The sequence below is a fragment of the Sceloporus occidentalis genome, unplaced genomic scaffold (genome assembly GCF_023333645.1).
Source record: "Sceloporus occidentalis isolate IW3139 unplaced genomic scaffold, rSceOcc1.0.p SCAF_32, whole genome shotgun sequence".
In the NCBI taxonomy this organism is placed as follows: Eukaryota; Metazoa; Chordata; class Lepidosauria; order Squamata; family Phrynosomatidae; genus Sceloporus; species Sceloporus occidentalis.
This window is the reverse complement of record NW_028317012.1, coordinates 1,715,244-1,732,315: the sequence shown is the minus strand read 5'-3', so window position 1 is coordinate 1,732,315 and position 17,072 is coordinate 1,715,244. Positions and strand designations below refer to the sequence as shown.

The 17,072-nt window shown below is 44.9% G+C and overlaps 1 pseudogene; it reads left to right on the top strand.

Annotated features, from left to right (window-relative positions):
• The first annotated feature begins 4,425 nt into the window (after positions 1-4,425).
• The window catches only part of LOC149298462 (neural-cadherin-like), a 49,436-nt pseudogene continuing 36,789 nt past the window's right edge, over positions 4,426-17,072 (top strand).

Sequence of the window (17,072 nt, the reverse complement as noted above, 5' to 3'; positions counted from 1 at the left end):
AGCTGTCAATTTTGTTTGGACGAGGGGGGGAGGTGAGTACCTGTGGTCTGGATTGTGCAGTGAGAGAGGCCGGCAAGGACGGGGTTAATTCGGTTCCTGTGTTATGTTTTGACTATGTTACGGTAATGTTATGTATATTTGTATTTATCGGTTATTGGATATTCTTATTGGCTTATGGTGTTTTGGGCCAACAGTGTTTTATGGTTTTATAATAAAATTGTGCTGTGGCCTGCTTTATCCAATTTCGGTCTCCGTGTCGTTATTTGGTGGGTTAAACTGGTATTGGGTTTACAATGCACGGTACACACGACCTACATACATGGAATCCCAGTCCTGGGTGGAGCTCGTTAAATGGAGCTCGTTAAATCTTTGATAGGGGTGCGGTGATCAGACGTTAATTGGAGTCACGCGGGGGTATAAAGGGTAACTAGAGAACTAATGCAAGCTTCTTGTCCCGGCTCTAGGTTTGCAGACCTGTTCGCTGCTGTTCTGGACATCTTCAGACTCGGCGGACTCGGTCCTAAGGTGAGCGAGGGGATACCACGGGTTAGACTGTAAGCTCTTTGGTCCGCTTTCTCTCCTTTATTTCTGCAGCTTCTCCAGATCAAACCATTGTTGCGTTGGGTGCACAATCCTCAATGTTATCACCGCAAGTCTCTGCCAAAAGCATAGGATGTCTTTCCCAATCATCGCTCTTTCACTGCAGATCATCGGCGGCCGTGTAAGAGTAGAGTTTAGAGAGAGTCACAAACTTTGGCCCCCACCGTCTCATCTCCTCCTCGTACTCCACGTCCCCTCGGCTCCGGACAACGCCAGCGTGCTGAGGCTGCCCGCCGGGGAGCCGTCTCCTTCCACGTGATAGACCTTTAAGCTGTCGCATGAAAGTGCTTGCTGGATGTAGGCAGCTTCTTGGAACGCGTCGTAGAAGTATCGGCCGAAATCTCCGCTGGTAAAAGAACCGCTCCGCTCCGACGCGGGGTACTTTGACGGCTCCTTCAGGCTGACAGACGTCTCGGAATCGCAGCTTAAGGGACCGTTTCCTGCAGAAAGCGTGCGCGGCGCTGCTCCGATCACACAGCTGGAGCTCTGTCGCGTTGAATGCGTCCTGCAGAGAACATTCACTCGAATTAAAACGGATTGGTTCGTTCGTCTCAGCAAGTTGCCAAACGAGCATTCAGCCAATTTAACCCGTCCTGCACCAAATCTGTGCTTGCCTACCCCCCCCCATAAATGTATTTTGAGTGTGATTAGGTAATTAAAACATTCCATCTCGTTACACAAGGCAATTATCCCTTTAACTGTTCAGCTGTGTATGAAGCGGCTTAAGGCGTATGGAGTACGGATTGTATCAGAATTCCAGGATCAGCAGCAGCTCCCACCCGTTATCGGCCTGTAATTGCCCATGGTTGTTAAGTTGCTGAGTGGACCAAAGTCTTAAACTTGCTACAAACTACATATAAAAAATGTAACATTGTATCCCACAAACTCTTTACTCACGGGGTCTTCGTTGCCGCCGCCTTCTTCGTTGTAATGGAAGATGGTTTTTCTGGTGTCCTCAAGGTCCTGGCTATGCCCGGATCTGTGATAAACTCCTTGGTTTATGGTCTTCCTCCTCTTGCAGCGAGACCACAACAATGATCCTCCTGAAGCATGCAAGGTACTGAATATTTTTTAGATTTTAATGGTTTTTCTTGATCCATCATGAATAACAGGGTTGCTACCAATCTTAACTTGCCCTGATCCACCCTTGGTAGGACTTCCAGCGCTGTATAAACCAATGCCCTTGGGTTAATGAATTACCGATCCCCATAAAGGTGGTGCTGAGCCTCCCTCCCGGGTTACATGGGAGGTAATGAGGGAGACGGTGTGTTAAATTTACCTATGATCGTCAGGAGGCAAATCAAGATGCTATAAAGAGTGCTGAATCAGAGTTCGGGGCTGAAGACGTGACATCCGCTCCCGACGTACCCCTCTGCGCAGAGGCAGGTGAATTTGGCTGGCGAGCGTGGCACGTGCCGTGTTTGCAGGGGTGGCTGGCACATACCGTGTAGACGCAGTGAGCTTCTGTGCTGTTCTCTGTAAGCAGGTATCCTGGGGGGCACCTGTGGAGTTACAGGGAGAGAAGGGGTTAAATCTACCATAACAGCGGAAGATCAGCTACATTTTAAGCCAGTAAAACGAAATCATGTAAAGTGTTTCAAAATGTTTCTTCCTCTTTCATACAGGACAACTATTCTCATTATCCCTGGACACATGGGACTGGTTTAACAATCGAGTGGAGTGAATGCGTTGTACAGAGTGCAGCTTAACTGGGAATGCTTAGAAAGCACAAGGTAAGACCCCAAAGCTCTAATCTCTTCTGAAGTCTTGTGACCACAGCACGCGTTGGGTGATACCTGCATTCGTGGTTCATCCATAGATCAATGCAGACAAAGCCGCGGCTGCAGGGGCTGCTGCTACAGACGTCTTAGACGCAGTCTTCGGTCACTCCTTCCCGGCTTATAACTGACACCGGCGAGGCCGTCGTGTTCTCCATGGGCAGGCGGTAGCCGTTCAGTCTCGCGTTCTTTATGCATCCTGATTACACAGAAGGAATTGGAGATCAGCGCATGATGGGACAGTGAGAATTCAGGATCGTATGGTGTATTCCAGGTAATGACGGGCAGGGAGAGTCTTTATACCCCATGGATTTACAGACGGCTTCTAATCTTACATTCACTAGAATTGCTTTCAATTTTATTGAAGCCCATTGTAGTGAAAGCGTAAACGCTTATCTTATTGGTAACTATTGTTTTCCTGAAAAGAAAGGAAGTGTTGAAGAGTCATGACATAGTTTTTATGCATGTTTAATATTATCTGCAGTAGTAAAGCCCCACACCACGTGTTACTGTGACCCGTGTCTGATATGCATGCCATTCTCTGCAGGTTTTGGGAGCCGGATGCCGTTCTGCAGCTCGGAGGTGTTAAGCAGTCATCTCCTCGTTCCCACAATCTCCTTCCGCACAAACCCTTTAAAGGCTGTCTCCGCAACGTCGTTCTTAATAAGCAGGTAATGACTTTCTATCACGCAGAGTATCGCTTACCTCTTACTGCAGACGGCTGCTCTGTAGTGGACGTGGGAGCTGCGGATGGACCAGTGAACTGGATCAGCTTCGGTACTTTGGGGGACGCGGTATAACCAGGCGGGTTAGCAGGATAGTCACGGCTGGTATCACGTAGGACAGAGGTTGGTAATGATTCCTATAAGACACGAATAAATTAGAAAGTTTTGATTAGTAATGTGTATTATTACCAATATTCACTAACATACAACTCGCAGATATGCAGCCAAACTGTGTGAGGAGCCGGGTCAATAGACATTCTAAGGGTAACAAAGGGTAACTGAACCGTAAGAACGTAACGGGTAGGTCCGTATCAAAGCTTTCCACCGAGTTATCTGAGCTACTTTGTGCTGACCTGCAGAATATCTAATAATTTTCTTGATGCAGTGTGTGTTTCCTTTAACACAGGTGTATGATCTAGCAGCCCCACTGGAGGCCGTTAATAGCTCCCCAGGCTGTGCGAGGAAGGGTACAGCTTGCTCATCACCCGCACCCTGCGACTCTCCTTGCGTCAGTGACCCCTGGACCCCCAGCTGTGATTGCCCACCCGCTCACCAGGACTGCGGAAAAGGTACAGGCTTGGCTTACACCGATGCGCTCACGGGTAATAACTCTACAAGAACAATAAAGAGACAAACCTGAATTAATGGTTCCACCACCTTGCTGTTATCAGAATGTCTCCCACTATAAAGTGTGTTTTATATTAAGCCATTTAGAAGAAGTGCTATTTTTCATGCCAATATTTGTTATATTAAAGAGACTCACCTGAACCGGGACATCTTTGTGCATGCCCAGAGTATAGTGTAGATTATTGGAAAATGGGGAGTCGCGGTGCGATCATCAAGGAATCCATTTGAATGTTTGTGGCCAAAGCTCCGCCAGACAGGACTCTTCATACATCACATCTGAACGCTCTGCCACCGCCTGGTGCTCTGCTGGGCGATCATTTCTGTATCATAGTGAATAGCGTAATCCGCATTATATACTCATCCTTTTGCAGATGTCCACGAACTTCTTCCATCCTGGAGGCCACATCCGGTACCTGCTCCCCCATTCTCGCCATCCGCAGCGGACACATTTTCAGGCAACGTTAAGAACACGCAACGCCGACAGCGTCATCCTGCGTTTGTCTTCTAAGGACCGGAGCGAATCCATCCACCTGCAGGTACCAAACACAGCATGAAGTCCATACCTTGACACGCGCCATGCTGCACGTTGGGTAGAGTCGCGTCCACATCTGAAGCTTCCGATTCAGAGCAGCCGGTAGATGGGACAGCTTTAGGGTCATTGTATTTCAGCCTGTAGATCATAGCGATGGTTCAGCATGACCCGGGGATCTAACGGCACCGTTTGTTTTGTCGAAGTGATGCATGGGCTTCTAACAGTCTGCTACAATCTCAGTGATGGTCCCAACACAGTCACACTTCCCGACCATAAAATAGACACTGGGGAGTGGAATGACGTTGGCTTGGAAAGGATGCAGAACGAGTTCACGCTTCGCTTTAATGGAGGAGGGGAGCACAGAGAGAAAACAGCAGCTCACGGGACCTACAAAGAAATTAAAGTCTATCCGAGAGGCGCGATTCTGGGAAGCATCAACCAGTTGGGTTATCAAGGTAGACTGCAAACCCAGTGGAGCAGCCGCTAGGCAATAATCCCGGTTTGTCTGTGACTTCAGTAAAGTCACCCCTGATCTCCAGCCCAAGCCATCCATGTGCTCCGTACCTTCTGTCCTGCATGATGACTCCGTGGACTTCACAACTCATTCGATCCTCTGTAAGTAGCTTTCCTCCGATCCCCTCTGTCTCATTTATCAAAGCCGTGTGGCAGCGATCCAGAGTCAGGCTGACTCCCTGCACTGAAGTAAATGAAGTCAGTAATTCATCTTCCCTGACTGCCTGATGTTGACATTTTCCTTTTAAGTAAATGTGACTGCGTGCGATTAGAATCGTTGTGTATTTGGCGTGACTTGTCTTGGTTATATGTTCCATGTAGAGTTAGCTGAGGGTCAGTTAGTTGAGTATAATGCAGCTCTGTGTCTGCTCTTAAAGATTTGCCTTCATTCTACTTCTGTGAGTAAAGGAGAATATTTAAGCTTTCCTGTGGCTGCATTAATTACTTGTCTGGCTCACGATGTGATTAACTTACTTTATCTTTTACGCGCAGGTCTATCCGATGCCGTTCTGTCTGTAACGTTCACCTGCTCTGGAAAGCCGAGCCTCAGCGTGGTCAGGTCTTGTCCGAAGATGAGAAGGAGCCGGCCGCTCGTAATCTCTTTGGGAATGGAAACAAAACCACATTAACAGCAGTGCGGCTGGACCCGGCGCAGACTAAGAATGTAATTCAACTGTGATTATTGTCAATGTAGACTTACTATTACTCTCACTTCATGTTACTCGTGACTTCATAATTGTATTTGTAACTCTATGCCTTGTAATTTGTAACTCATTGCACTGTACTTGTTACTTTTTGCCTTGTTACTTGTTACTCTCTGCATTGTACTTGTGATTTGACTCTCTGTATTGTACTGTGTAGATATTCAATAAAAGTGGTTAGGTGGGACGCCTACAAAGGACAAGGTTTTTGGCTCCATACCTTAGGGTTCTTGTACAGTGTGGTTGTGTAAATATGAACACAGCCGCTCTAACTTATACACAGCTCACAAAAGTATTTTGTCTTATATTTTTAGAGCAAATATTTTTACAAGTCAGGTGTCTTATCGACTGTTTTATACCTTCCACGATTCCTGATTTACACAGCCACTTAAACACATACACACACCAACACCACAATGTTTATTTGAGCTATCCCTGAACTGTTAGGAGGGAGGAAAAAGGAGAGAGGTGCAGCTTAGTGAATGAGGGGACAAAGGGACTCTGGGGATGATTATGGGGGAGAGGACCCCCCAAAGTTACAGTATGGTCAGAACGAGGAAAGACTGCATTAACTCTCACAGTCTTCACTTAGCCAGTGCGGCAAATATTTTATTTCGAGTTGTGGGAGCAGAGGGAGTGATTGAATGCTAGGGGGTGTGGAAGGCCCAAGTTTTGTTACAGACGTTGCACTGTTACCAGTGTTCAATATATTACTGCACTTGTTTGCACTTGCACATAAACAATCTCTAATTAAACTATCGGGAGTTGTTTGTTACAAGATGTATTCCTTACGTTTGTGTGGGGCGGCAGAGCCAGAGTAATCGTCTGCACGGCGAGCCTGAACATTCTAAACGTAACCTTCAAACAGGGGGCGGAACCAAACTTTGATTGGGGTCAGCTGTCATTCAATTAACACCTGCAGGTTTGCCTTAAAGAAAAGTCCCACAACAGGTTGGAAGATAAAGAAGCCCTCATTGAGTTGCCAAGACTCAAATTCAATAGTTTGATATTTTTCTTGTCTCCACTACCATAATGGTGACAATGTAACTATATAGTTGGGGTTAACTGCACCGTTCCAGATTTTAAGGGTCGTTTTATATTATTTCCACAAGGAGGTGCTATATGCTCATTTTATAGCCTGATGAAACCCGTGCACATTTTAAGTGCCAACTATGGCATTTTTCCATAATTTTTTTATTTTAAATCTTTATTTTGTTTTGTATATAAAAAAAACCAGACACTCACAACATATTAATATAAAGACAAAGAATGGTCAGCACCTTTGTTTACAGATAGTAAAAAGGTGAGCGAAAAACTCTTAACATATGAATTGTCCTTAGTTTCAAGTGCTAAACCCTCTAGGGGAAAGATCTGGATCTTAGTCTCATAGTCAGACCTAGTTGAGGTCTGATTATAAGACGACTCTGATTATAAGACGAGGGGTCTTTTTCAGAGCATTTGCTCTGGAAAAAAACTCGTCTTATAATTGAGCAAATACGGTATATCTTACAATACGATGTGTTTTTACGGTGGAAATGTAAAGATATAGCGCCCCAGATATCTGCCCAGTAGTTAGCAACTTGCATTTTTCAACATTCTACATGGGGTTAAAAAATTTCCCCCATTGTACCAAAATATTAACAGTTGAGTCGTGTCACATATACCCCCCCTTTATAATATCTTACAATACGGAAAAGCTTACTGTGGCAATTTAAAAATATAGAGCCCTACATTTTAACCCATTGGTTAAAAACAGACTTTTTTCTATATCAGAAAAGGGGTAAAAAAAATTCCTCCATTGGACCAATACATTTACACTACATGTACCTCATACACCCCCCCCCTATAATATCTTACACATAGGGGCAACTCCATGTGTACAATACTGATGGAACCGACAGTGAATTCCATGCATGTTTGCATCAATATAGAACAAATAAAAATCATAGATGTCAACATGCAAGATAAAAAATATTCTTAGCCCTGGTGGAAGAACAGAAATATCCTGAGCAAGAACCTTGATTTATATGTAGTTGCGCTTCTTCTCCAGCAGAGGGTGACCTAACACTGCCTGCTTTTGGACATAGAACTGCTTCATTATTATTATTATTATTATTATTTATTATTATTATTGTTATTATTTCTGCAGCGCCTCATACAGTCCATACATTCAAAGGCTGTGACAAATTTAGAATTGACAGACCAAGACAAACAGATACATTTGAAAAAGAGGGACCGTCGTTTCCCTGCATATAAAACACTTTAAAACTGATATTCCTAAAATGGCCCACTGTATAATCTCCAATCACCTTCCCCTACTTCTGTATTCATGTTCCCGGGATGCATTGTTACAAATTGTATTGTATATACAGAACGATACACTCTGCAATCTGCGCATTTGTATAGCAGAGCAATCATCCACCCTCTCAGTCTGGAGGTATCATTAGCGGCTTGGAGATTGTCATAAATGGGACAATTTACATAAAAAGCCTAAACACAAAGATTCCGCTGTAGCCGCGGGTGAAGCATGTGCTTCCCACATATTAAACCGTTATTATATGATATTAATTATTATTATATATTCAATTATATTAAACACAAAGATTCCGCTGTAGCCACTGATGAGGCATGTGCTTCCCTGATATTAAACCGATATTATATATTATTATATATCCAATTATATTAAACACAAAGATTCCGCTGTAGCCGCGGATGAAGTATGTGCTTCCCTCATATTAAACAGTAATAATATGATATATTATATTATTATATATCCAATTATATCAAACACAAAGATTCCGCTGTAGCTGCGGATGAAGCATGTGCTTCCCTCATATTAAACCGTTATTATATGATAATAAATAATATCCAATTATATTAAGCACAAAGGACAGCAGAGAGGAGATGTGCTGCCGGAGAAATGTATCGTCTTCTTTAACACAAAAGCACTTCACTTACTGTGAAGGGGTAATGGGGGTAGGGGTTACTTTGGATGAAAGTACTTATCTTACTGCACGGTGGTCAGCTACAAATGCATGTGTTGCGGTGATTTACGGAGCTCATCCACCAAGCATTGAGCATAACAGGGGGGCATCCAAACGTCACATGATCACCAGCAATAGCGTGCGCTAGGGCTGCAGATAATGTAAGTGAAAGATAAAAAATCTTGTCATTTTGGAGAATTGTAACGATTCAGCTATAATAAAATGCAGCATGAGTAATGAGGATGTTGATACATTATTACAAAGTGTTACATCCCTAATACATTCCAGCATCTATTATTATTATTACCGTATTTGCTCAAGTATAAGACGACCCTGATTATAAGACGACCCCCCAAAATCTGAATATTAATTTAGGAAAAAAAGAAAAAGCCTGAATATAAGACGACCCTATAGGAAAAAAGTTTTACCAGTAAATGTTAATTCATGTAAACTATGTGAACAATTTTTTGTTAATAAAAGCTATGATTGAGAAAAATATTTTATTTTAATTTCCTTTTCTTACAACCTGCCCCCCCAGTTATGCACATCTGCCCCCAGGCTTGCCACTCTGCCCCAGAAATGCCTTATACCCCCTATATGCCACTGTGCCCCATGATGTGCCTTTAAAACCTCTAAATGCCACTGTGCCCCATGATACGCTTTTTAACCCTCTATATGCCACTGTGCTCCATGATATGCCTTTTGACCCCCTATGTGCCACTCTGCCTCCAGAATTGCCTTATAATTGCCAGAGTGGCATATAGGGGGTTAAAAGGCATATTATGGGGCAGAGTGGCATATAGGGAGGTATAAGGCATTTCAGGAGACAGAGTGGAGTATAGAGGGTTAAAAGGCATTTCTGGAGGCAGAGTGGCATTAAGGGGGTAAAAAGGCATTTCACAGAGCACTCTGCCTCCAGAAATGCCTTATGCCCCCCGTTTAACACTCCCTCCCCCTCCCTCCTCCAAACTTACCGGTGCTTCTGAGTCCCCGGTGCTTAGTCCGGGCAGCGTGTAGAGCTGTACGCGATTCGCGTAGACAACTTCCGCTTGAGCGGAAGACGAGGGGTATTTTTCATAGTATTTGCTCTGGAAAAAACCTCGTCTTATAATCGAGCAAATACGGTACTGTTATTATTATTGTTATTAATAATATTATAACTACTATTAATAATATTATTACTATTAGTATTGTTATATTTTATGATTATTATTATTAGTATTGCTATTATTGTTATTAATAATATTATTATTATTGTTATCGATACAATCATTTATTTTAAAAAAATGTTGCATCATTGAATATGTTGGTTGACAATGAACCCCATTAATTTCCCGGTACCCCCTGAGGCTGGGGTGAGGATGAACAGACGCCATGTCTGAAACCTTATATAGCACATACTATAGTCCAATTTTATAGCATAAAGTGCAGATATTGCCCCGTTATACATCGTTCACATAATAATGATTATTATTGCCCCTCTCCATGCGGTAGGTGCCCTGTTACAGCTCCTGTAGCTGTCCTCCGATGAATATCACGGTTTATTCACGTATTGTTACTGCGAGGTCTGCCCCCCGCAGGCTGTCAGGATCTCCTGGTAGGAATGGAGGTGGATCTTGCAGGTAGAGGGCGGCCCTGATTGATCCACCTGGGTCAGGACTGCTGGGCTGTTCAGTGATTTCCAAAGAGCTGCTTTGATGTTGCCTCTTAATCCACTCTTTTTATTAGGAAATGGAAACCCAAAAGACCCCACAAGTTTGCGTGGGGGGCTGCTGTCAACTTTCTGCACCCCGAAAAGCCTGTTTGGGGTGAATTGGGGAATTATCTGCTCAATCAAGCAGCAGGCCAAGGCCCTGGAATATAATATTGGTTGCAGATCGGCGGAGCTCTGGGGTCTGGATTATTACACCAAAATCTAACCCCTGGAGGGATTGTTTGGACTCCGGCTGAACTGTTACAGTAAGGACACGGAGGGCCGGTGAGTGGCTTGTTTACAAGACAAGCATGTGGTTTTATTTATCAATAAATTGTTTTGGTTTTTTTAAAAATACAAACTGGGCCGAAAGAGTTAAACCCTGTGTTTTATGCTGTTGTGATGTAGCATCTGAGATGTTTGCCGCTCGCTTATATGTCTTTAACGATACGATTGTGTTTGCCTTGCGATGGGCCGCGTGCCGCTGTGGCACACAGAGGGTTTATATTGTAGCGCTGTTTACTCTTTGTGCAGAGTTTATGTCCATGTTCTGGGGTTTGATTCGCTCGCTGGGCCGCGGCGTGCCGGTTCCCCTCTCATGTGTGTAAAGCTGATCGTTCCAAGTTCTTAGTGCTGATACGTTGTATATATTGTGTATATAAGTAATAATAATAATAGTAATAATGCCGTCTGCCATTTTTGTTTGCTATGTGTTATTTAAAGCCTCCTGCACGCCCCTAGATGCCCCTCGGTTCTCTGCCGTGTTCCGGACGTTCCGTGTTTAATTGCCCGGATAATTCTGACTTCGTGCAACAAATGTGATATTAATGGTTGTGGGTAGTTGGCTCGGCCACGCGTTACTTTCACTGGATTTGGCTCTTTATATCGTAACTTTATATCTGCAGATCTGTATAATAATGCGCCGATACTGGATGCAAGAAATCCGCTTTGGAATGTTGATAAATTGATTAATTGGAGGGAAAGGGACCGGGGAGGAAAAACCTGGGAGCGTACAAGGGGTCACAGATAAAGTGATGGAAAGGGCCGGCCCATGACTGAGTAATGAGGGTCCTGGTCCAAGACATTTTAGGCAGCGTTTGGGAGGTTTACCTACTTGTATTTGTCTTGTAACCCAAGGCATTAAGTCCTTTTGATGGCTATTATAAGCGGAGGATCACATGCCCATGCGCAGGCTTATAGACACGTTGGCCTTGGTGCCTTCTCGCCACTGCCGTAAAGAGAAGGGATGCGTACCCGGTGGCGTGTATTCCCCGTGGGAATCCTACTGCCGTGGAACGTGCGTGCATTCGGTGATATACCCGGTGCCGTGCTTCTGGTTCGCATACGTGCGCATACCCGGGGCTGCCCCTGCGCGCCTGCCCGCGGACCCGCTGCCCCTGCGCGCCTGCCCGCGGACCCGCTGCCCCTGCGCGCCTGCCCGCGGACCCCCTGGCTGCGGACCCGCTGCCCCTGCCCGCCTACCCGCTGCCCATTTACCCGCTGCGCCCCTGCGCGCGGACCCGCTGCGCCCCTGCGCGCGGACCCGCTGCGCCCCTGCGCGCGGACCCGCTGCGCCCCTGCGCGCGGACCCGCTGCGCCCCTGCGCGCGGACCCGCTCCCCCTGCGCGCCTGCGTGCCAACCCGCTGCCCCGGCCCGCGGACCCGGCGTGCCTTCCCACTGGCCCATTGCCCCGGTGTGCCAACCTGCTGCCCCTGCGCGCCTGCCCACTGGCCCATTGCCCCTGCGTGCCAACCCGCTGCCCATTTACCCGCTGCGCCCCTGCGCGCGGACCCGCTGCGCCCCTGCGCGCGGACCCGCTGCGCCCCTGCGCGCGGACCCGCTGCGCCCCTGCGCGCGGACCCGCTGCGCCCCTGCGCGCGGACCCGCTGCGCCCCTGCGCGCGGACCCGCTCCCCCTGCGCGCGGACCCGCTCCCCCTGCGCGCCTGCGTGCCAACCCGCTGCCCCGGCGTGCCTTCCCACTGGCCCATTGCCCCGGTGTGCCAACCTGCTGCCCCTGCGCGCCTGCCCACTGGCCCATTGCCCCTGCGTGCCAACCCGCTGCCCATGGACCCGCTGCCCCTGCGCGCCTGCCTGCTGGCCCATTGCCTCTGCGCGCCTGCCCTTGGACCCTCTGCCCGCGGACCCGCTGCCCCTGCGCGCCTGCACGCGGACCCGCTGCCCCTGCTGCGGAGTATGCTCTGCGCCTTCTCTCTGATTAGTATTAATGGCGTAAAGTTTACATTAAATTGTCCCCGTAGTAATAAAAGTCACTTTGTAGCAACGATACCCTGGGGATAGCAGCATATTTTTGGCTACGGCTTCCCTGTTCTATTTGCATAGTCTAATAGTTAAGATCATTTTTATGTTCTCTCCGTCACAATGAGAATAAATAAATGAACTCCTATTTCTGCCGCAATCTGTTGCCAATTGTCTAAGATTCATATAATGAGTTACAGAAATACTGCTTCGGTTTCAGAGATGCCCTCAGATGTGCAAAGTCAGAAACCCACTCCAAAAACAACAAAATTGCCCCGGAGAACCATTCATCAGCCTGTGTGATCTTAATGGGACAGAGCAAGAGCCAGTGTGATGGAACCTGTTAGCCGCTGGGGTTGTGATGATGTACAAAGAAAAATAGACAAACCCTACTGCTGCGGATCTTCTTTGGAAGCTAAGGTGTTGATGGCAGCTGTAGGGTTCTAAAGGGTTCCTATTGTTCTAAAGCATTTAGTCTGTTGGCTGGTAAGACTGCGTGAATGATGCAGACAAACCCTATGGGTGCTGTAGATCTTATTTGGAAGCTAAGGTGTCGATGGCAGCAGTAGGGTACAAGTTGGGTTCTTAAGGGTTCCCACTAGTCTCATAGCGATGAGATTGTGATGGTTTACACAAACCAGACAACCCCTACAGCTGCTGCAGATCTTCTTTAGAAGCTAACATGTTGATGGCAGTAATAGGGTACAAGTTGGGTTTCAAATGGTTCCTATTGTCCTACAGCATCTAGCCTGTTGGCTGGTGAGATTATGTGAATGATGTAGACAAACCCTACAGCTGCTGCAGATCTTCTTTGGAAGCTAAGAGGTTGATGGCGCAGTGGGCTACAAGGTTGGGTTCTTAAGGGTTCCTATTGTTCCACCGCATACATGTTGGGTTCTAAAGCATTTATCCTGCTGGCTGTTGAGTTTGTAATGATGTATCAGACAAACCCTACAGCTGCTGCAGATCTTCTTTGGAAGCTAAGATGTTGATGGCGGCTGTGGACTACAAGTCGGGTTTCTCAGGATCTGCAGCAGTTATGAGCTTTACAAAGAGGATGGTTGATGACGGACAGTTCTGCTTGAGTTTGCATGAGCTCTGAGGTCTTTATGGATACCCCACGTTGACCTCGCCGAGTGGGATTGTAGATTTCATTGCCGTAGATATCATCGGATCTATTTGCACGCAGAGGAAAGATGAGGGTTATCCAAAGCCTGATTTGTGGTCTAAAAGCTGGCAGCCAATCTCAATGTGTAGCCCATCCGGAGAGGTAATAAACTGTAATGCACCTCAATAAATAGTACTTGAGAATAACTCCCCGGGGTATCATACACCAAAGACTGCATCGTACAAATGACATCGTAAGTGGCTTACGGCTCTACGAGTAATTACTAGACTTGCGCATTCGTCTTCGGGCGAACATGAAAACGAGCACGAAGAGGCCGTTTTTTTGTTCGTTCCGAAGACACGCCGAAGAGAATACAGTGCCGGCACAACGTAGGAGAAGACGAAGACTCCCAACCACGAAGAATCGAAGATTCTTCGTGATCGTCTTCGTTTTTGCCGCGCAGCCGCCAAAATTTCAAACAGGAGTGAGCTGATCTCGTCTGTCCAATCAGCTCACTCTTGTGACGTCACGCTAAGGGTCTCGTCCAATGCCTGTGCTGCTGTTTTTTGAATTCTGAAGGCGCCTTTATAAGACCAGAGCTTGCCTGAGAGATCCATTCATTTTTCGCTGTGACTGCTTTGGCAACACTCCTGTGCTGCATCCGAGCGTTACAGAGAGATTGTTCTGTTCTGTGTGAGACTGGTAAGCCTTAGCCTGCCATTTCTCACAGTGTACTTCATCCTCACTTCAGTGCTACTTAATATAATTAATAATAATAATTTGATTAATTTAATTTTTTTTTTATTTAATTTGTCATCAACTGTAGTGTAAGTGCTGTTGAGTTGACAGTGCACCCAGTGTCTCAGTGGCACTGGGGTGCCCTTGCCCTGGGCTGGCACTAGTGCCTACTGCCTGTCCTGCTTAAATAAATTAAATAGAATTTATAAATAATAATTTAATAGAGTCTATAATTTAATAGTTCATTATAATATTATATATATATATTTGTCAGTCATATATATATATATACTATAGTATACTAGTGTAGAGTGTACTGTAGACATTCATCTACTAGTGTCTAATTTAAAATCAGTAATATTAATTAATATAATTAATAATTGAATTCATTATAAAATTATATATATATTTGTCAGTTATAGTTAGTAATAGTATACTAGTGTAGAGTGTACTGTAGACATTCAAGACATCTACTAGTGTCTAATCTAAAATCAGTAATATCAATAATTCTATAATTCTTTCTTATCTTAATAGTTAATTAAATTAGCTATAAATAAAAGTAATAATATTAATTAATTACTACTAGCGTATAGTTCAGCTAATCTTATTAGTACTGGTGCTGCAGCTCTATAGTTTGTGCTTTGTTTTAGCAACAGCAAGAGACCAAGTCAATTTTTCTTAATTAATAATCTTTCATTTTATTTCATTTGTTTTGCTCACCTCAGTCCATCAGTGAAGTGAACTTGTTGGGCTAGTGAGTGCAGCCGCATAAGTGCTGTGTTTTTTTTTGATCAGCAAGCAGTGACGTTAACTGTTTTGCAAAGATTTTCTCATTTATTTTACATTTTATTTCAATTTTATTAAAAGTACCCTTAGTGTTTTGCTCACCTCAGTCCATCAGTGAAGTGAACTTGTTGGGCTAGTGAGTGCAGCCGCATAAGTGCTGTGTGTTTTTGTTCAGCAAGCAGTGAAGCTAACTGTTTTGCTGTGACATTTTATTTTATTTCTAATTCTTTTCAAGAAAAATTGACTGTGACGAGCTGTACTAAGCAAAGCTTCAAGCTACTAGTTGTAGTACTAAAATAATTCTAATCTTCTTTAATCTTAATCTATAATATATTATAAATAATATATAACAATATAAATTCTAATTCATAATCTATAATATAAGTAATTCTAATTCTAAATTCTAATTCATAATCTATATTCTTCTATCTATAATACATAATATATAAGTAAATTATTTCTAATCTATTAATATTATATAACTTAATATTAATTAATAAATCATACTGAATCTGATTTAACCTCACTTTAGCTTAGTGGGTTTGAGAGCGTCTGCCTAGAGGTAGACTTATAGTAAGGAAATATAGCTTTAGGCTAGCATAGTAGTAGGCTAAGCTCTTAGGCCCGTGTAAATTCAAATTAAAAATAAAATACTGCTAGTTATTAAATAGTTAATCTTGAGTTAATAATTTAAATAACTTTAGCACTTTGCCAGATTGCACACAACAGCACAGTGCAGTAGTGCATAGTTTTACTTTTTAAGCAGTAGCACTGAAGAGAACTTCCTCAAATTTTTTTGTCTTTCATTCGTTTTTCCTTTTTTTTTATTTTTTATTTTTTTATAGTTTTTTAAACACTACACTACACACACAACACAAAATTTGAAATGGATCCTCTTTTTGGGACTAAGGAGGGACAAGCTCCATCTACCACCACCACCACACCACCACCAGCACCACCACCACCAGTTCTAAGATGCAGCCTTTGCGTCAGTCTAGTCGGCCAAGTAGGCCAAGCTCTCGCTTATTATTTGGGGAAGCATTGCTTGAAGGATCATCAAGTAAAGGAAAGGCACCAAAAGCAGGCAGTAGTAGTGCGGCTAGGCCCACAAGCTCTATGGTTTTTTACGGAAAGCCTAAAGCACCAGAAGCACGTTCAAAGTTAAAGGGTAGCACAAGTAGTACCAGCCCAGTGACTAAAAAGAAGTGCCTTTTGCCCCAAGCAGCATCTTCCCCATCCACAAGCAGCATGCAAGGTACCAAGCAGAGCCAAATTAGCAGCAAGACTCAGAGGGGTCCCAAACAAAAGCGATCTCATTCCTTTGTAGGGAAAACCACCACCACCACCACCCCCACCGCCTCTACCACCACTAGTGCTGCGCCTACTGTTCCCACTGGTACCGCCACGCCATGTCCCCTAGTACCTCTAGCAAGCCACCAAGTCCTTACAAAATTTTTGTAAAGACAGTTAGAGAGGGCTACAAATAGTGGAACTCCACCTAGCGAGGTAGCAGAGGAGCCTGAGACTGAGAGGCCAAGTGCAGAGTCTATTCTTCCTGCTCGCACTACTACTAGTCACGAGTCTCACGACGATATCAGTCTTAGCTCCAGCCTAGCAGGAATTCCATTCGATCTGGCTAATGAAGAGCTAGACTATGAGCCAGAGGAAGTAGAGGAGATGAGTGGTCAGGAATCAGATTCCTCAGGGAGCAGTGTCCAAATGACTAGTGCACAATTTTCCCCTGAGCCTCCACCTTCTCCGCTACGATCATCACCATCACCACCACCACCAGCAGCAGCAGCAAAACCTAGCAAATCTAAAGCATTTAGCAGTCCCACTATGGCCAGTACTGTTACCACCAGTCCCACCACCACTAGTTCTGCCTCTGTTCATCCACCCCGAGCAGTAGGAGCAGCACCCAAGGCACACTCCAAGGCTATGCGCGCCCCAATTTGGGAGCACTTTGAAAATGTTGAAGAAGGGCGCTATGGAAAGTGCAAACATTGTGGGAAGCTAATAAGCAAAGGGA